Here is a 22175-nt window from a genome sequence, read left to right on the forward strand (position 1 = left end):
CAGAGGATAGGAATTATATCGCATTGAATCAAGAAGAAGAAGACGAGAGACAGTGTAAAAAGATTGAAATCCGGAGAAAAAAGCTAGAGAGAGAAAGAAAGAGAGAGAGAGAGAGAGAGAGAGCTCTTTGCTCAATCTTGAGTAAGACCTGAATTCAATTAGCGTGGCACTGTCTGTCCTTTCCCCGTACCCAGCGATGCCGGCTCTAATACTAGAGCTTGTCACACAAAGACTTATGAGGGGCGCCTAATTCTCTCAGTCGGCGCTTATTCTGTCACATTGTGTGCGGTGGCTGCTGACACCTTCCTCCAGACAGACGAGATAATCGTGGCATGGCATTAAATTACTTGGGAAGTTATTCACGCACAAAAGGTGTATTTTACCCTCAGCGTGTCCTACAGACATCAAGGTCTTTAGCAGACTTGCAACATCAGTGTCCATTGTAACCACAACACCAGAGTCCATCGTAACCAAAACACCAGTGTCCATCGTAACCACAACACCAGTGTCCATCGTAACCACAACACCAGTGTCCATCGTAACCACAACACCAGTGTCCATCGTAACCACAACACCAGTGTCCATCGTAACCACACAACTAGTGTCCATCGTAACCACAACACCAGTGTCCATCGTAACCACAACACCAGTGTCCATCGTAACCACAACACCAGTGTCAATCGTAACCACAACACCAGTGTCCATCGTAACCAAAACACCAGTGTCCATCGTAACCACAACACCAGTGTCCATCGTAACCACAACACCAGTGTCCATCGTAACCACACAACCAGTGTCCATCGTAACCACACAACTAGTGTCCATCGTAACCACAACACCAGTGTCCATCGTAACCAAAACACCAGTGTCCATCGTAACCAAAACACCAGTGTCCATCGTAACCACAACACCAGTGTCCATCGTAACCACAACACCAGTGTCCATCGTAACCACACAACCAGTGTCCATCGTAACCACACAACTAGTGTCCATCGTAACCACAACACCAGTGTCCATCGTAACCAAAACACCAGTGTCCATCGTAACCACAACACCAGTGTCCATCGTAACCAAAACACCAGTGTCCATCGTAACCAATCTCTTCAGCTAAACTTCCACATCTGCTTAGTTTCGCATAAGGGAAAACGTTTTTTAAAAAAAAAAAAAACAGGCTCTGGACTTGAACCCACATGGGAAGATGAAAGTCTGGGAGACCAAATCAAACATGAAGGAAATCAACAGAACATGAAGCAAAGAAGGCAGGATGGACCCAACCGAGGGAAATTGCCCAGAACACAACATGAAGCAAAGAAGGCGGGATGGACCCAACCGAGGGAAATTGCCCAGAACACAACATGAAGCAAAGAAGGCAGGATGGACCCAACTGAGGGAAATTGCCCAGAACACAACATGAAGCAAAGAAGGCGGGATTCACCCAACCGAGGGAAATTGCCCAGAACACAACATGAAGCAAAGAAGGCAGGATGGACCCAACTGAGGGAAATTGCCCAGAACACAACATGAAGAAAAGAAGGCAGGATGGACCCAACTGAGGGAAATTGCCCAGTACAAATCATGAAGCAAAGAAGGCAGGGTGGACCCAACCGAGGGAAATTGCCCAGAGCAGAACATGAAGCAAAGAAGGCAGGATGGACCCAACCGATCGAAATTGCCCAGAGCAGAATCCGATGGCACTGTTGCGGCTGTTCCACTGGGAGTCAAAATGATTTAGTCAATGCAATAAGTCTTCTATTACTTATAAATGCAATCTTTTTTCTTAGAAAATGTTTATGCGTTTAATGATTATTCATTGAATCAGTTTATGACCTCCTTCAGTCGCGAAGAGTTTATGGGTCTTTTCATACAAATGGAATGAATGCCTGGGCATAAGATATGGTGGGAATGATGGAATGTATCAATCAACAAATTCATCAATGGTGATGCACAAACAATCCTTACATCTATCAATCTATCAATCAATCAATCAATCTATCAATCAATCTATCAATCAATCAATCTATCAATCAATCTATCAATCAATATATCAATCATATCAATCAATCTATCAATATATCAATCAATATATCAATCAATATATCAATCAATATATCAATCAAATCAATCAATCAAATCAATCAATCTATCAATCTATCAAACAATGAATCAATCAACCTATCAATCAATATATCAATCATATCAATCAATCATATCAATCAATCATTTCAATCAATCATTTCAATCAATCATATCAATCAATCAATCAATCAATCTATCTATCAATCAATCTATCAATCAATCTATCAATCAATATATCAATCATATCAATCAATCTATCAATATATCAATCAATATATCAATCAAATCAATCAATCAAATCAATCAATCTATCAATCTATCAAACAATGAATCAATCAACCTATCAATCAATATATCAATCAATCATATCAATCAATCATATCAATCATTTCAATCAATCATTTCAATCAACCAATCTATCAATCAATCTATCAATCAATCTATCAATCAATCTATCAATCAATCTATCAATCAATCTATCAATTGAAGGATGGTTTTAATTGTCTTCCCCTACTGCTAATAGAAAGAAGAAGTGAAAAGTGAATCTTTCAACAGACATTGGCTGTAACTGGAAGTCTACAATGAAAGTCTACGTTGAAACTTTACAATGAAAGACTACAATGAAAGTCTACATTAAAAGATACATTGAAGGACTACAATAATAGACTACATTGAAAGACTACAATGAAAGATCTAGTTTAGAGCAGTGACGCATAACCTTTTCGGCTAATTCAGCATCAACTATTTTTTAAATTGTTTGTTTTTTTTTAACTAAGTCCATTGTCTGCGTTGGAGTCAGAGATTTGGAGGAACAGCATCAAGGGGTCGGATATAGACTGCAGACATCACTGTTTAGACATTGTTCATTTTTTTAAACATTTTAAATGTAAAGTTTGCTTAGTCCCCAAGTTACTTCTGTACCAATCAATACACTAATGAGGTCACTGCGGTCTCCGAACTTCTGGTGTTTGTGTTAAGGCAGGACTTTCTTGTAACAAACTTGACTCACAAAGAAAAGATTTACACAAGCTATTTTTTTCTTTTTCATGCAGACGTCCCAGCGCGTGCTAGCACGCCATGTGCAAAGCGATTGGTCGACAAACTTAGATTGTGCCACAAAAACGCTCTCTATGCTGCTATTCCATAGACAAGAGTTATCGATTTATTGTTTTGTAACACAAGACTGTTAATTTTCTCGTTATCTCTTGATTATCTCCCCCTTCCATTAGGTCACCGTGATCTTGATCGAACTTACAATAGCCTATAGCAGGGGTTCTCAACCTGTGGGTCGCGACCCCTTGAGGGGTCGATTGACGATTTGTCAGGGGTCGCCTAAGACCATCGAAAATATGGATTGTATTTAGTGTATTCTTCTATTGCTGTGTATGTTATGGGGGGGGGGGGGGTCGCGGCAGAGTGGGGGATAGTAAAAAGGGGTCGCCGAGCTTAAAAGGTTGAGAACCGCTGGCCTATAGCCAACATGGCAGGGGATGACGACGAGCAGGATTTAAACTAAGGCCCAATGCTAACCAAAGCAACGTATACGACCAGGCAGATATCGGGCCAGTGATGCCCAAACTTATTCAACCTGCGGGCCATTTTAATTTTCAACACTCGTGTCGCGGGCCACATGACCAAAAAAGATTTTAAAAAACAACACCTTGAAATTGACCTGAAACTATTTCATTTAAAACCCGTGGATCTAGTAATTACATTAATAATTTGGTATAGTGGAAGTTTATCCTTAATTTATTTTTTTCTAGATCTAGGTGTCTGGAAATGGCTTTAGTTCTCTACTTCAATTGTAAGCAACTTAGTCGGTAGCCTCGCCATTAAGTCATGTTCTTGTCTCTTTTTGGTCAATATCCCCATGGATCCTCCACGTCATAATTGTTTTTTTGATGCTGTTGCTGTAATACTGTATGTTGTTTATTGAAACAGCCAGACTTTCTTTATAAAAAAAAAAGTTTGTTGGCTTAGTACCATGTTCCACAAAAAAGATCCGTTCAATGGTTCTGGTAGATTCTTAATTTCCTTTCCATAAAGGCACAAATGTTAAAGCTAGTGGTACCAATTTATAGGAGGAAAAGTGCGGGCCCTAACGTAGGTAAAGATACATTTTTCAACCTTTATATTTTATACACTTTATGCCGACGTTTCGGCGGGCCGGATGGAACGTCGTCACGGGCCGGATCTGGCCCGCGGGCCGTATTTTGGGCATCACTGCGCCCCAGTAGGATTATAACGACACCAACCTATTCGCATTAGCGTAGAGAGGAGAGAGGCGTGGGGCAGAGGTCAGTAACATGAACGACCAAAACAAAACAAGGACAGACATTCGTTCTCATCACGAAATGTTCACATACTAGAAATCATACGCTACTTATATCTAGTCCTCCGAATTCCTCATGAGCTCACTGCAATGCTGTTTGGGCTCAACCTTGGCTTGATGCCATGTTAATATTCGAAAACCGGTGCTGGTCTGTCAACTTGTGGAGGTTTCTCTACTAATGATTTTGGGAAAAGCTGTCATGGTAATAATGTTGGTGTCACATCATTGTTTGATAGCCAGTGACATGAACTAGTCGGGAATCACGGGGTACACCTATTTGTTGTGTTTATGATGCTTCACGTGGAGAGTTATGAATTATGGGTAAAAAGTCTAGCTCTGAGAGTTGACCACGTGTTTAGAAGTCGGTAGTCTCCATGTTTTAGAAGAGCATATAGGTATGTAGAGAGTGCCACCAGTTGTGTACTTGCCAGATTTCTTAGAGTATAAAGATGAGTTTATGTAAATAATTTCTTGTATTCATTGATGGCTGGATTTGCCAATATGTATTGTGTATTTTATTTGCAGTTAAATAAAAGTACTGTTTGCTGATCAAGGACTTAATTGATGAAGCGTGGTCGAGAGGCCAAGTGCGCGTGAACTTGGCTTGGCTTGGCTACCTAGAAGGGGGCTCGAGGTTCGACACCCGACTCGGGCAGAGTTGTGTTTACTGAGCGCCTAAAGGCAGCACGGAAAACCAGCTCCTCTCTCCCCCCCCCCCCCCCACTGGTCCACAAATGAGATTGGACCAAAGCGCTCTGAGCATGCTATAAGCATGAAAGTAGCGCTATATAAAAGCTATAATAATAATAATAATTTTAATATTTGCTTATTAGAGTAGACGTACGCGGCATCAAGTAGTACACCAGTTCAAGTGAAGGTAGACATCTTTAATTACTACACAGCAGACACTTTTAACATGCATAATCAAATGTCACATAATAGTGACATTTGGACCTTTCAGCCAGTATACAATGGCACAGGACACACGACTTGTACACAACGTGATAATAACAGGAACATTTTTTTTTTGCGTTGATTAGCCCCAGTTCTAAGTACACATTTGTTGTGCATAAAAGCATTTACAATAGGAACTCATGCTTGTCAGCTGGTAAACGCACCAACATAACTATTTCGCATCATGTTTATCGGAATTTTTGGACTTCCATAGAAACTAAAGACAGTTCCTTTCGAAGTAATCCCAATGTCAAGGACTTCGTTCGTTTGGCATATATAACATATGTGTCTACAACAGAGGACAATAGACAACCTAAGGATCGTCAAGTTTGAACAAATGTCTGAACAATTTTAACCTTAATTGTTGTGAAAACATGGAACTTACAATTTTGTCTTATGTGTTATTGGCAATGTAATCTACTGAATTTAACAAAATTCAATAAAACAAAAACTATGAATGATTGTAAATGGATGGTGATTATAAGGACACATAATAAACAATATTACACTCCTCTTGCCCGCCCGCCCACACACACACTTACGATATTCACACAACATTTGTGCTTCGATCTTTTCAGTATTTCTACTTTATTTCTCAGTACCACTGTCAAGAAAGCTGCTGTGCTTGCTTAGAGACCATCCCACGGGAGTGACAGAAGAAAAAAATGGAGGAGTTGGCAGACAACGGGGGTGCTAGACCATTTCCATAAGAGGATGTGGAGTTCATGTCGTCAGGCAGGGAGGGCGCTGACCTTGTGAGTAACGAGTCAGCCCAATTAGGAATTGTGAACAATGCGTGAGTCGAGTGAGTCAGATAGACAGAGAGAGTTAGAGACAGAGAGAGATAAGGGGAGAGACAGAGAGAGTTAGACAGAGAGAGATACAGGGAGAGACAGACAGAGAGAGTTAGAGACAGAGAGAGAGATACAGGGAGAGACAGACAGACAGAGAGAGTTAGAGACAGAGAGAGATACAGGGATAGACAGACAGAGAGAGTTAGAGACAGAGAGAGATACAGGGAGAGACAAACAGACAGAGAGAGTTAGAGACAGAGAGAGATACAGGGAGAGACAGACAGAGAGAGATACAGGGACAGACAGACAGAGAGAGTTAGAGACAGAGAGAGATACAGGGACAGACAGACAGAGAGAGATACAGGGAGAGTCAGACAGAGAGAGATACAGGGACAGACAGACAGAGAGAGTTAGAGACAGAGAGAGATACAGGGAGAGACAGACAGAGAGAGTTAGAGACAGAGAGAGATACAGGGAGAGACAGACAGAGAGAGATACAGGGAGAGACAGACAGAGAGAGATACAGGGACAGACAGACAGACAGAGAGACAGAGAGAGATACAGGGACAGACAGACAGAGAGAGATACAGGGAGAGACAGACAGAGAGAGATACAGGGAGAGACAGACAGAGAGAGATACAGGGACAGACAGACAGAGAGAGTTAGAGACAGAGAGAGATACAGGGAGAGACAGACAGAGAGGGAGACAGAGAGAGATACAGGGAGAGACAGACAGAGAGAGTTAGAGACAGAGAGAGATACAGGGAGAGACAGAGAGAGTTAGAGACAGAGAGAGATACAGGGAGAGACAGACAGAGAGAGATACAGGGAGAGACAGACAGAGAGAGATAAAGGGAGAGACAGACAGAGAGAGATACAGGGAGAGACAGACAGAGAGAGATACAGGGAGAGACAGAGAGAGATACAGGGAGAGACAGACAGAGAGAGATAAAGGGAGAGACAGAAAGAGAGAGATACAGGGAGAGACAGACAGAGAGATACAGGGAGAGACAGAGAGAGATACAGGGAGAGACAGAGAGAGATACAGGGAGAGACAGACAGAGAGACAGAGAGAGAGAGTTAGAGACAGAGAGAGATACAGGGAGAGACAGAGAGAGATGCAGGGAGAGACAGACAGAGAGAGATACAGGGAGAGACAGACAGAGAGAGATACAGGGAGAGACAGACAGAGATACAGGGAGAGACAGACAGAGAGAGATACAGGGAGAGACAGGCAGAGAGAAAGTTAGAGACAGAGAGAGATACGGGGAGAGACAGACAGAGAGAGATACAGGGAGAGACAGACAGAGAGAAAGAGAGGAAAAAATTATACGATTTGTTACTATAGTTGGTCTCACACTACGTATGTATTCTATGCACCGGAAACACCAAATATGATGCTATTTATGGATGTGCGTCCACGTAGGAAAAAAATTACGTCATTACGCAAACCACAAGCGGGAGGGCAGGGTTTTAACACAGGACCATCGTATTGATAGTCCAAAGCATAAATCACACGACCATACTGATCTTTTTATTGACTCCCACAGTCAGACCCCCCTTTGCAATAGCATAATTATGGTAAGCAGAAAAACAAAAAGCGGCCTTGGCTTACAGTTACAAGCCAAATTGAGTACAGTTCACTTCTACAGCAAATGTCAAACATTGGGTAATGGCCGAAATGCCAAACTTGAAAGACACGGAAAATAGTTGTGACATTCAGCTGATCCAAGATAATTTGTTTCGTTTCATTGTGGTGGTGGTGTTTTTTTATCCTCTGCACGTGCAAGCTATAAACGAAAGTTGTGTATATAGGACAGCGATAATGTTTTGACAAAAAGATGTACATGTAACATTCATACCATGAGATGAGATTTTAAAGATAGAATCAATAATGTCAAAGGGAAAGACTATTGAGGGCGGGAGAGGGCTTTGAATAGTGTTTTCAATGTTAAAAAGTTATCAATCCAAAGTTATTTATTGAGACATTATGACATGAATATTTTATTAAGTTTGTATTTTAACTCCACGGTCGCCACAAAGACATTTGAAACTATCTAGTTGAATGAAAGATGCTGCTGAAATCGTTTTAGGTTTCCTTTCTGGCGCTAGGCATAGAAAGTTTATATCTACATGTCCCAGAAATACGCTAGGACTTTATGTGCATTTATTAACGTTCTTGGCTTAGATTGTCTCTCCTAATCTATATCTGGAGATGACGTCACTGGCGGTTAACCTGCTCGAAACCAATAGTTTTAGCAAGCCTCAACCTGCAACGTCACAACCTGTGGGAAGTGGAGGCCAATAGTTAGTTGCCACGTCACAGGCCTGCGCGACGTGGCAAAAGAGTTATTGGTCTCCACCTGCCCACAGGTTGTGACGTCGGAGCTCAGTGTTGAGGCCTGCTATAACGATTGGCCTCGGCTTTCTGGGGCTTCGTCACGAGTTAGTTCTGAGCTTCATCCTTGAGGTGGCTCCCTTGACAACAATCTCTTTGGTTCAATGGTGCAGTGCGGTGCGAGACTGTTCATGAATGTGAAGGCGTTAACTTTGGAAGTCGCGTTCTTGTTTAAGCAGAAGTATGAACGGTAGATACTGAGTGACATTTAATTGACTTTTAACCACACCAATAGAATATACTGATTACAATTTCTGCACTCAAAGAAAAACTCTCTCTTAATGCTCGCCGTGGATCACAATTCTGACCATATATAAAGGATAAACAGAAGGGCCAGATTTACATATTGGCAACATTAGATTTAGCTATGGCCCACAGAAATATTTAGCACTAACATAAAATATGTGGACTTACAAAGGGTACCAGACCAGTCCCAAATCTCAAATAGTTTGGGGCCTGTACAAGTGTAATGTAAGCAGAAATATATACAAACTAGGTTGGGGAAATATAATTCCCTTCAATTTATTGGAAAATGTTATACAAAGAACACACTTTTAATAATACAGTAAATGACAGAAACGAGGTGTAATATTCTGCCTGGCCATTGCTGTTGCGTTTTTAACTGCCAACGCGATCGAGTTTTGACACGTTTTTCGCGCCGAAATGGAGATGCCTTCAGACCCACCGAATCAGTGTTGCCACCCTAATGTTTATTTTTTGAAAATTCTGGTGCAAGAAAAAAAAAATATTTTAAAAAGATATCTTTTAACAAAACCTGAGCATTATAAAATATGACTCGACCATCCCCAGTCCTTGCTTCGGGAGGAAAATACTTTCCTTTCCTTTCGGCTATGTAAGTGATCTTGGCATAATCACTGACCATGGCCTATTTTTAGAAATTACTTTAGTATAGTCACAGTAAATAGTGCAATATTCGTTTACGTAAGTGATCTTGGCATAAGCACTGACCATGGCCTATTTTTAGGAATTACTTTAGTATAGTCACAGTATAGTGCAATATTCATGCTATAAGCATGCTCAGTGCGATACGGACGAACCTATTATGTAGACCCGTGGGGGTGGTGAGTTATCTAGGGAGAAAGTTTCGGTGCTGCCTTTAGCATGCAGCAAACACTGTTCAGCTCGGGTCAGGATTTGAAACCTCCCTTGATAGTGCGCCAAGCGGTATATGCCACTCAGTGACACATCCCACAACGTGTATTGTGTATTTATTCTTCTTTAGTATCCAAAGGGGACGCAATGTCCTTTTTTTTTTCTAGTACCCATGTGGATGGCTGTTATAAAAGAAATATGGACTGCCCCTGATAACATTTCTTGATACAACAAAGAACGTCTTGGCGCAATCATGCAAAATAAATCAACGTTGTTGGTTTTTTTTTAAGTCCAGGATTTTTTTTTTTAGGTTAGCCAGCATACGACCAAGGGTGATAACTCTGACATTTGGTTGGTTTGCGTGCGCGGGCAGCTTAGCCAAGGATTCTGGGAAGTTGAAATCACCAGATGTCACATTTATATTCATGGCCAGTCACCTCAAGATGTATCTGCTGCCACAGGGGAGGTGGTGGGACCGAGTGGGGGGGGGGGAGTCTCAGTGACTCCAGACGATTGTGAAATTCAGGGTGAACTATGTCAGTACAGAAAATAAAATGATACTACGCATTGTTTAGTAGCTGTATTGTTAATTACTTTTTTTTATGAAATAGTGTATTCTATAGGCTACATAGTGAAAGAACCACTTACTTACTTACATAGGATTAAGTACCTACTTGAACAATGAAAAGAGGGACTTACTTAGAACAATGGACAGAGGGACTTACTTAGAACAATGGAAAGAGGGACTTACTTAGAACAATGGACAGAGGGACTTACTTAGAACAATGGAAAGAGGGACTTACTTAGAACAATGGAAAGAGGGACTTACTTAGAACAATGGAAAGAGGGACTTACTTAGAACAATGGACAGAGGGACTTACTTAGAACAATGGAAAGAGGGACTTACTTAGAACAATGGAGAGAGGGACTTACTTAGAACAATGGAAAGAGGGACTTACTTAGAACAATGGAAAGAGGGACTTAGTTGGAACAGTGAAAGAGGGACTTACTTGGAACAATGGAAAGAGGGACTTACTTGGAACAGTGAAAGAGGGACTTACTTAGAACAATTAAAAGATGACTTATTTAGAATAATAGAAAGAAGCACATCCCAGAAACAATGTAAAGAAGCAGCTACTTAAATATTCGAAAGGGGCTGGGGAGGGTGAAGGAGAAAACAATAAATCTCACTTCCGGGCACAAGATGGCGGTTGTGACCTAAAATCTTCTCTTTAATAAACCGATTAGATTCGGAACATGACAGACAGCACTCGACTTGCTTACCAGGAACTGTTATTTTCCCTGCCTTTTCATTTTGTACAGTTCTATAGTGCGTCCCGTTCTGGAGCGGGTGCCACCAGGTGTCTCTCTTCTATGGCAGCTACAAGGCCATTTGAGACCAAAAAAAAAAAAATCCGCTGCCGAGGACAGACGCAGACGGTGGACTATGGTTATGCTTACACCGGATGTGGCAAAATATGTAGGTCACAGATGGGGCTGCGTAGCCACTGGAAATACTGCCTTCATCATTAATCTTTGGACGCGAAAACAAGCCTTCTTCTTATAATTATTATAGTGCGCCGTGATAGTTAACATAGTGAACAAAAGTGCAAGGCAAATTTTAAATTCTAATTGTTTATTCAAGCGTTCTTCTCTCTTTCTCTCTCTCTCTCTCTCTCCTGTCTTCTCTTTCTCTCCAACCCATCTCTTCTGTTTATCTCCTCCTCCTATCTCTCTCTCCCTTACTATTTCGATCCCCCCCCCCATTTATTTACTCCCCGTATCGGTAAAACAATAGGAGTAGATACTGAAAAAAAGAGTGATTTTTATTAAATAAATCTCACATATAAAAATGTTCCATACAAACTATCTCCGTATCTCTCTCTCTCTCTCTTTTTCTACCTCTTTTTCTTTCCATCTGTCTGTCTCTCTCTCTTCCTCTGTTTTTCTTTCTATCTAACCCTCTTTGTTTTGTATCTCGTCTCTTAGCCTGGTCTTTTTCTGTGTCTCTTGTCTCTCGAACTAGCTGCGTCTCTCTCTCTCTCTCTCTCTCTGGCACTCTCGACTCCTCTGTCTATCTCTTTATCTCTCCCCGTCTCTCTCTCTTTCTGTGTGTGTGTGTGTCTCTCTCTCACTGAATGAATGGTAGAATTGGCTGTGAGGTCGAACCGGATACACCAAACAGGTAGCTATTTATAGTTTTTCCGCCAAAAGAGGAACATCAAAATGTAAATATTAAAAAAAAAGCTAAAACTCTGACGTCTATAGAAAATCAACTATAGAGCCAAATTTGATTTTCTACAAACTCTCATAATTTCACACAGAAGCTTATTTTTTCTGAAGCTCCAAAAACTCCCAACTTTCCCTGACTTTGAAGTATTTTTTTTTTTTTAATCCAAAGTGTTTATTTATAGAGTTTCACTCGATTCCCACGCCAGAGCAGTACATTGTAATGCGCCCTAAATCTTATTTGTTTTATCGATTACTTTTTAATTGTAAGGTGGCGTCAGGAGCGACAGTCAGTCGATGCGAGTTATTCCTCCTGGGCCTATTGATTTACCGCGGCGGTAACTTGGACATAAATGATGACTCTGACGCTGTGTCAAGCGTCTGGTTGCCGCGGCTGGACTCCTCAACGTTTTGGAGATAAGAAAAAAAAACAACAATATAAGACGTTAATATGACGTTTAATAACACTGAAACAAAATAATTACAAGTGTAACTATTTTGTTCGTGGCTATTTATTACTTGTGTTCTAGCTAGTAGTTATCTGCTGCCGCGCTGCGCAATACACATCCATATATGGAAATGATGACTTCAGCAGTTACGCAAATAGAATCGTAGCTATGAATTTGGGGGTATCGGGGGGGTTTGACACCTTCTGGGGCCCCCTGGATTTTGAAATAGGACATCGTGACATGAGATTAATGGCATAATATTTAATGGATAAACAAATTTCAGACAATCGTTTGGGGGCCGGGAGGGAGGGGGGTAAATTTGGAATCCCCTCCCCCCACCCTGGCTACGCCACTGTAAGCAATCTATATATAAGAGATTTTTTACAACAAACTTAACAATGTTTAGGATTGAACTTCTATGTTGACAACTACAAAAGAAAAAACAACAACAAAATATTTTTAAAACAAATACTGTTTTTTTTTTAAATCTAAGCTTATATAAGGGAAAGAACTGAACATTTACATCGATTCAAAACGTCTGCATTTGCAATGAGAAACCTTCTTCCAGATACTCTTCTCTTTCAATATGTCCACAAGGTGAGTCCAAATGAAAAAAAAATATAAGAAAACTAGGTATAAAAAAAGAAAACTATTTAGAAAAGCATCATATAGAAGGCCTCAACGCTCTTATAACTGGTAGCCATGTACGCAAGTGAAACCTGGACACGGACAAAAAAAAAAAAAAAAAAAATCTGCTAGATACTTGAGAAAGGAAAATCACTTATAAAAAATGTATGGTGCTATATACTTTGAAACTGGGTGAAGGACACGCACTAACCAGGAGATGTAACAGTTACTTGAAGCGACATCAATCGTAATAAGAGTCCTGAACAATGCCCTCTAACATCACAGCATGTGGGTCAGCTTAGACCAATGGCTCGTGGCCACATCACAGGTCTGCACGACGTGGCAACGAGTTATCGATCTAAACTGCCCACAGGTTGTGGCGTTGCAGGTCAGCGATGAGGCCTTCTGTAACGAATGTTGTCGCTTGGAAACTCCTCCATGGGGACGGAAATACAATTTATAAAACAGATTACGAAAGGGCAAGATACCCCGGGCGTCACCCTAAGGGGGGCGCCACACGCAGCCTATATTTCTATGTGATGTTCATGGGAAAAGGGGGGGGGGGCGCTAATCAAGTTCCTTGCCCCGGGCGAACGTTTTGTTCTCTCGGGCGTTTCAAAGGCAGACCACGAGTACGGTGGCTTGACGATGTAGAGGCGGATCTACAACCGGTAAGAGTTCGAGCATAAAGACGATAAAGACAGGATATATCTGATTTGAGAGATGTGTAAGAGCAGGTCAGCCCCCCCCCCACCATGGAATGTAGCGCCACTGGGATGGACAGTTCTATGTAAATCAACATGTTGAACTGGGGTTAAGTTGACATGGTGTGTCTTACAGAAGCTGTCTGTATGGTCTCTAAGCTGAGAGCTTATGTGCACCACTAGAGTTCGTCTTGTCAACTACAATTCCTTGCTGTTTGTCTGAGATTTCTCATGGATGAGGTAGGAATGTCCAATGTCTAGACTATTTTTAGACTGAAAGAAATGGAAATAAAAAAGGTAAGCTAGATGTTGATTAGGACTTGGGTTGAGTTGTATCTCCAGACAGCTAGTACAACTTAGCCTTGGTAAGAGCAGATCTATATATTGATGTCACACTATCTTCAATAAAGCTTCAAATTCTTTTTTTATTATTATTATTAGCTTAACTTTTATTAACAAAAGTTTACAGCTTTCAATCTCAATCTTTTAACAAAAATACGTTAAATTACAAGATGTAGAATGATTTTTAGAAAGACTAGAACTAAGTTCTCACTTAAACTCAAATGTTCTCGCCATTCTAGAGATTTTCACGAGAAACTAAAATAGGTCAAAGACGCTACTTCACTGTTGCCAACTCTAATAAAAAAAAAAAGAATTGTGCTATAATTGTATCGATACCCCAATGCGTGGCAGTTGAACTCGGTCATTCGTTGACCAGGAAACATGGAAAGGGCCAAGATGCCTGTGTGTAGCCGCTGAACGAACTCTTTCTGTTGTGTCCGTTCTATTTATGTGTTTCTGTTGTGTTGTCTTTATATGAGAAAAGTGTCCTTGTAATCACATCAAAGTTCCAAATGGATCAATAAAAGAAGTCTTAGTCTTAGTATCGAATCTCCTCTATTGCCGCGAGTTTTTTTTTATTTATAGAAAATCGCCTATTCACACGTTGTTCCGCCTCAGTCGTCTCTCTTTCTTCAGCCGCCCCCCCCCCCCTCCTTTTTCCGTCTTGCATACATTCCCATAATGCAGGGGTTCTCAATCTGTGGATCGCGCCCCCTTGGGGGGTCGATGGACGATTTGCCAGGGGGGTCGCCTAAGACCATCGAAAATATGGATTGTTATTGTCTGTTCCTCTATCGCTGTATGTGTGTGAGCGGGTGGGGGGGGGGGCGCGGCAGAGTGGGGGTATTGTAAAAAGGGGTCGCCGAGGGTAAAAGGTTGAGAACCGCTGACATAAGGCAGTTCACACGCACACGCACATTGAACCGTTGGCTGGACGCAAGGATGAGTGTGTGTCAGGGTGCGGGATGGTTTCAAGACGAACACAACTTTCAAAATGAACAAAACGATTGTTCAAAAACCCCGCCCCTTAAAACCCTGTCTGTCAGAAATGTACAAGTTAATTCCTTTACTGGATGTCAAACAAAATAATTCATAGCCAATAATGTTTTTTTCTATTGATTCATGTCTTGTTAGGTACAATAAATGATTGTTTAAAGTATCAACTTGATCGGTGAATGAATGAGGGAGAAATAGTGTTAGCAATTATTTCAGGGGACTAAACACAACACATTTAGCCATATATATGAATGCAGCAAAGGTTACGATTACTAAGAAAACTATCCTCGTTTCATGTTAGCGAAAAGGCCTTGGCTATGTTTTATCACGCTCATATCTGCAATATTTTAAGTTTCAATATCACTGCGTGGTATGACAATCTGAGCATTAAAAATAAAAATAAACATTATAGAATCCTAAATGCTGCTGTTAAAATCATTGGCAAAAAACAAACCCCATTTGGGCAGCTGTTTGAGACAAATATCTATAAAAAAGCTAACAAGATCCTCGAAATAAAAGTCTGTTCTTCATGTCAGGATTTTGTGATTTTACCATCACAAAAGAGATACAAGACACCGATTGCAAAGACAAACAGACACAAACACTCTTTTGTTCCCCTGGCAATCAAATCATTAAATAGGAACAATCTGATATAAACTTTGTCACATGTAAATTATGAGTGAGTCTGGTGTGAATGTACACTTTGGTTTCTTGTAAAATGTTTTGTAAAATGTTTTACATGTTTCGGATGTTCCTTCAGAGTTGAAGATAATTACTTCCTAGTCCAAACCTCCCGCAGGACGACGGGGGATGGGAGCGGGCAGGGTTTGAACCCGGGACCATCGATAAATCTGAACGACAGTCCAGCGTGCAAACCGCACGACCAGGCAGCCATCCTTATAGTTATAATGTTATAGTTATAATGTTTTTTTGTTTGGTGTAATGCACAAATTGTAAGACAAATTTCCATACGAACAATAAAGATTATTATTATTATTATCATTAAGGATGAATTTACCTTGTAGGTATTAAACAAAATTATGAGTTACCAGTAATAGTTGTCTTATTGGTAATTTTTTTTCTTTCATTGATTTATGTCTTGTCTATGTCAATGAATAATTGTGCGAAGTTTCAACTTGGTCCGATAATGGGTGTTCACACTTTTTACCAGACAGAGAGGGCGAATGATTTGATATAAACTTTATAAGGGTACTATCATTTTTTTTTCTTTTTTTTTTTTCTACTGTTAGAGTTACACTGACTATATTTTAATTTCAATGCTTTTTTTTTCTCTCGTATCCTTGAGAAACGTGCTCTGTGTACAAATGGCAGACGAATGTGCGCGCGCATACACCCAAACTCACAAACGATAATGGGTCCATAAAAAAAGGTCAATTCGATAAGCCAATCAATGGCCGAGAAAGGCGTGCTAAAAATAGCACCTTTTTTTTTAGCTACTGCATTGGCCCGGAGTCTGTGTTGATGTGTGTTGATCTGTTCAAATTTGATGTTTGACTTGACATAGCAAGGTTTGAGACTTGAAATGCAAGGTAGACAACTGCCATTTGGTACAGTCAGGTGAACAGGATTACCGTTCCTTTTTTTTATTACTATTATTCATTAAATAGCATATATATATATATATATTGCCGGCATTTATCTATTTCGGTCCATTTAAATATAAATTTTAAAACTTCAAAAGCGACCACACCCAATCACACACCAAAGCTTTCAAACGCCACACATGCACACACCTACAAAATATAACACAATAAACATCTTTTCAAAGATATATACAATCGATGCTAGCATCGTTTCTCACATTGACACTCATTGGAAATAAAACTATTCATGGGTTACATTTTTAGCATAATATATGAAATGACAAGATTCAAAAGAGGCATAGACGAAATAATAGTATGTATATATAAGTGTTTGCATATACCGTGTGGCCCAATGGTACATCGCTGACTTGCAAAGCCAAAGGCCCGAGTTCTATTCTCCGTGAGAGCATAATTGTTATATGAACCTTCTTTTTTTTTTTTTTTGGGGGGGGGGGGGGCGTAAAGCGCTTGACTTCCGAACCGAGAGGCCCTGAGTTCGAATCTCGGTGAAGACGGGGATATTTTATTCCTCGATTCTAGAACGCCACTGAATCCACCCAACTCAAATGAGTACCGGACTTCGGTTAGGGAAAGCAAAGGTGGTTGTGCTGGCCACATGAGACCCTCGTCAACCTTCGGCCATAGAAACAGATGACCCTTACACCATCTGCCCTATAGATCTTAAGGTCTGAAAGGAGAACTTTACTTTTCTTTAGAGGTCCGCAAGGTAAATTTCAAACTTAATTGTACATCTTCTCCCTGTTTTCATTTTTTTTTTTTTTGTATTTCTGAGATCGAGTTTATATTATTTAAGTCATAAAATACATTAAAATAGAGAAAGAAGAGAAAGCGATAAGGAGAAATGTGCAGTGATATTAGGCAGCCTAAAGAAAATTGCAAGAAAATGAAAAAAAAAAAAAAAAAGACAAAAATAGGATGAGATTTTCAAATCAATAGACAAAATAATCAAAGTCAACGGTATGTTCTACACCGGATACGCCAAAAAGATTGCTTTTTTATGGATTTTTTTATATGAAGATCTCCACTATGAACCATAGGACTTAAGGAGCAGAAGGGAGACAATCCTCACAGGTTAAACGTTACAGAAATATTTTTTTTTATATTTTTTTTTTAGCAGCACCCATGAAGACCAAATAGTCTTTTGCAACTAAAAACGTTCTTTAGGTTTCAGATGTTATAGGAATCATTTCAAGTCAAATATATAGTTTTACGAAATATGTTTTATTTTGTCCAAAATAGCGTTTGAAGTTATCATTCATGTGCGCATGCGCCCAGTTATAGTTACACTAACTTATCAGTCACTCTAAATATAAAGCTCGCCTTAACAGAGACGTACGTAAATATCAAAAGTAAACATGTTATCGACCTTGACATTGCAACTTTTACCTCCATGAACAAACGAAAACTGAGAAAGGGGGAGGGGGGAGGAAATCTGAGACATGGGTGAATGTATTAAGGAGCTTCATCCGTCTTGAGGGGCGGGGGCACCAGGGGCGTCCTTTTACAGCTTGATTAGTTTCTAATTACAAAGGGAAAATAGATTTAAAAACAAAATTAAAACTCCTATATGATCTTATCTTATCTTATAAAGTCTGAGAAAATTATATTTATAATGTCGAAATAAATCTGAAGAATGAAAATAAACCTCAAGTCTCAGGGGCGTAGCTAGGAATTTTCCATCGCTTGAGGGCCCGGGGGGGCCTTGACCTCATTATGGGCCCCTGCATTTTTGCGTATTATTTAATTTTTAATGTAAAAAGTGGGGGCCCCCCCCACTTTAGCTACGCCACTGCGCCTCAAGTGAAGCTTTAGAGGAAAATAAAAATAAAATATAAAACAACGGCAAGATCAAAGTTTGAATCAAAGTGTCTAATCTGTCTGTAGACAACTGGAGTGTTAATACTATTCGTTCTAGTGGGTTAATCTAAATCAGGGGTTCTCAACCTGTGGGTCGCGACCCCTTTGGGGGTCGATTGACGATTTGCCAGGGGTCGCCTAAGACCATCGAAAATATGGATTGTTTTGTCTATTCTTCTATTCTTGTGTGTGTGTGAGGGTGTTGGGGGGTCGAGGCAAAGTGAGGGATTGTAAAAAAAAGGGGTCGCCGAGCTTAAAAGGTTGAGAACCGCTGATCTAAATATATCCCCGTTTCATCGCTGTAGGATAATCAGGCTAGAGATATTATACTTGTAGATTTAGATCAAGATCTAGTTCTGCAGGGCACCGATGGTACGCTCTTGTGTGTAAATCAGAGGACTTAACTCTTTATCTCCGTAATTATTTTCCATGCTATGACAGAATTATTCATTTTTTCACATTTGTTTACATTCTACCCTGTTATGATTGAACTTCAATAACATTTTTGTTTGTAATCAGAAAACGTTAGTTTTTGGTATAGAATTAAAGGAGAATGCATGCTCTTATTTTTTATGTAACACAAATACAAGTTTATAAAACCAAAAAATTAATTTAATTTAATTGGGTCAAATCAACAATGGTATCGTTAATTAGGAGAGAATGGGTTAAAATACGTAGGATGACGTCAAGGGGGTTGTCAATATGTTTAGGCCAACCTGACCTCATTCATACCACCCACCAACCACCGCAGGTGATACACACAAACACAAACAAGGCTACGGCGCTCATAGTGCAAATCAAACAACACGAAAGCTGTGACATGACCTTGACTTACGACCTTCCGGCACGTGCACCCACTTATTTTTAAAATATAAACATAAGATGCTGCATTTTTAAATAGCAAGCAAACCAAAAAAACAATTAGATCTAGATTTACTAGTTGGCATACCTGTTTACAGAAACGTCTGCATAAAGCTGGTAATGGGAACAATGGTCTAAAGATGTGTTAGAATGGTACACACTGCACGTGTCTGTGTCCTAAAGAGCTACCCCTTTATGCAGTCTGGCATCCGTTAGACTGGGTCACATCCAGAAATTATGCAACACACTACAGCCCGATCCAGTCGAGTTGACATTAGTTTAACACTGTATCACACCACGGAACGAGCCTTTGAGGCTAGAGTGATTTACGAGACTTTCCCGGCAAACGAGCTCTACAACAATAACAAAGAAAGAAAAATATCTAGATCCTGTGTTTACTTTAGCGCGACATGTACACAGTGAATCTTCGACTGCATGTCCTGTCTGATGGTGACCGGTTTGGGCGAAGTCTTAGTTGGCGGAATGTGGTGGTGTATATATTTTGAGATAGAAGAGAACTAATAAATGACGTCTTTTTTTTTTAGACGGTGATTCCTTGTCGCCCACTTGGCTCGCCGCTTGCCTGGCGCGCAGGGCGAGTTGCTCCACTCCCCCCTTTTCTTATTTTATATTATGCCACCCCGCCCCTACACCCGAATCAGCCTCCCCGCCAACCTGGGTAGTATCGATTTTTTGAATTTGTTTAGCGTTATCATTGCTTCTTTCTTGTATCACTTTATTCATCTCTCTCTCTCGCGCTCTCTCTCTCTCTCTCTCGTCTGTCATACACAAACTACAAACCACACACACACACACTCTCTCGTTTGATCTCTTTAATCTTCCCTTTCTCCCTTCCCCTCCTCTCTCTCTCTCCTCCCTTTTCTCCCTCTTCCTCTCTCTCTCTCTCTCTCTGCTCCCCCTTACTGCTATTTCATAACAATACATTCAACAAGATTCTTAAGCTGTAATAATAAATTGCTTATACCGGAAGTGCTGGACATTGACCCAAATGTTTGCCTAGCCTCAGAAAAAAATGCACCTACTGGTAGGACAGAATTCAGAATTTTCTGTTGTTACTTGTTGCTATTTTAAAAGATAAGAAATATGATAGTAGTAGTCCTAAGATCGGAAATTCATTTTGAGTAGGCCTACTGGCGCAAAACCTATAAATAGCAACCTTTATGGTATATCCGGTATATAAAACAAACAAAAAAAAAAGTGTTGATACGCTATATGTTTTTTTTTTCAGATTGACATGATTTTTCTTGTGCACTGCAGGATCAAATTCTGTAAGCGCTTCTGTTTGTAACTTTTATTTTAGTTGGCAACTTTGACGTTCAATTTAGCGTCCTTGACATTGCATAATTTATCGTGAAAAAACTCCAATAATAATCTTATCTTATCTTATCAATCAAGATGTTTGTTCTCCATTGCTAGAAAATTCTTTTCAATACGAATAATCACATTCATATCTGACTTATGTCAATAGTGATAAGAAAATGCAAGCAAACTTGGATCTTTCAAGTATTATTTTTTTAAATAATGCTACTTCATATGACATTGAAAAAAAGGTTGGGTGTCCTACTGTCTACAATAAATTGGCTAAAGTATTGTGTGGATTATGTGGACCATGTCGTCTGTACTGTTCACACTAAAATGTTGAGTGTGACATTCAATACAAACTGTGGAATTGAAATCTTAGAAAAAAAATAAAAAATGACGTTACTTCAAAAAAAGAAGATGATTACGTCCTACACGTCATGCATCTAGTCATGCATATTAACCAATGACCTAAATTCTGCCAAGTCACTGGTTTTCCTGGCTAGTTCAGGCAACCCATTCCATGCTCTAATAGCACTAGGGAAGAAAAAGCATATCTACACATTTGTCCTAGCATATGGAACTAGGAGTGTGCCTTTATCTATTTTGTTTTTGTATTTGAAGATTATGGTTCAGTGTTTTATGTATAATTGCTACTTTTATTTACTTTAATATAAGAGTTACCAAATGGATACACGTCGAATGTAATATCTCCTCATAGGGAACAGAGCAGTGAGATTAATAACAAACGAATATTCACATTTGACTAGAGTAACGCATTTAGTAGCATCACTCAATTTAGAAAGCCTTCAGGATAGAAGACTTAAAAGTAAAGTAGCAATTATACACATATATACATAAATAAATATACACATTTTAAAACTGAAACTATTAAACGGGATGCGTTGTTTAGAGGTTAAGTACGCTTGAGCTTGGCTTGGCTACCTATATAAAGGGGGCTCGAGGTTCGACTCCCGACTCGAGCAGAGTTGTGTTTACTGAACACCTAAAGGCAGTACGGAAAAACCTTCTCCCAGATACCCCTCCTTCCACTGATCCACAAATGAGATTGGACCATAGCGCTATAGGCCTAAGCATGAAAGTAGCGCTATATAAAAGCTATAATTTAATTTTAATTTTTTAAAATATTTTTTTAAAGGAAATTGAGAATAAATTGACAAGAACTCGATTTGTTTCTTCTAAAATAGAGCAGGGTTATATATAGAGAGACAATGAATTAAATTTTGCTACAAATACTGATTAAATCAACCAAAAAAGGCAGCAAAGATTATGATTACTGAGGAAACTGTCCTCGTTTAATGTTAGCGAAAAGGCCTTCGCTATGTTTTATCACGCTCACGGCTCACATCTGCAATTTTTTAAGTCTTTTCATTCATAAAGATAAGATAATTTTTTATTTATCCAATCAAATGGAAATTCGGTTTGACTACAGTTGACCACCTCAGCGTAACTATTGTAACAATAACAATCTAGATTC

General features: G+C 39.8%; 1 protein-coding gene across 1 annotated transcript in view; it reads right to left on the bottom strand.

Moving 5' to 3' along the window:
- Positions 1 to 19904, bottom strand: part of LOC106054554 (potassium channel subfamily K member 1-like) — an 82327-nt gene extending 62423 nt beyond the window's left edge. Inside the window, exon 1 of the mRNA XM_056022885.1 lies at positions 19446 to 19904. The gene's annotated coding sequence lies outside the window, so the exon portion shown is untranslated. The remainder of the gene's footprint in view (positions 1 to 19445) is intronic.
- Between the last annotated feature and the right edge of the window lie 2271 nt (positions 19905 to 22175).

The sequence above is a fragment of the Biomphalaria glabrata genome, chromosome 3, assembly GCF_947242115.1.
Source record: "Biomphalaria glabrata chromosome 3, xgBioGlab47.1, whole genome shotgun sequence".
Taxonomy (NCBI): domain Eukaryota; kingdom Metazoa; phylum Mollusca; class Gastropoda; family Planorbidae; genus Biomphalaria; species Biomphalaria glabrata.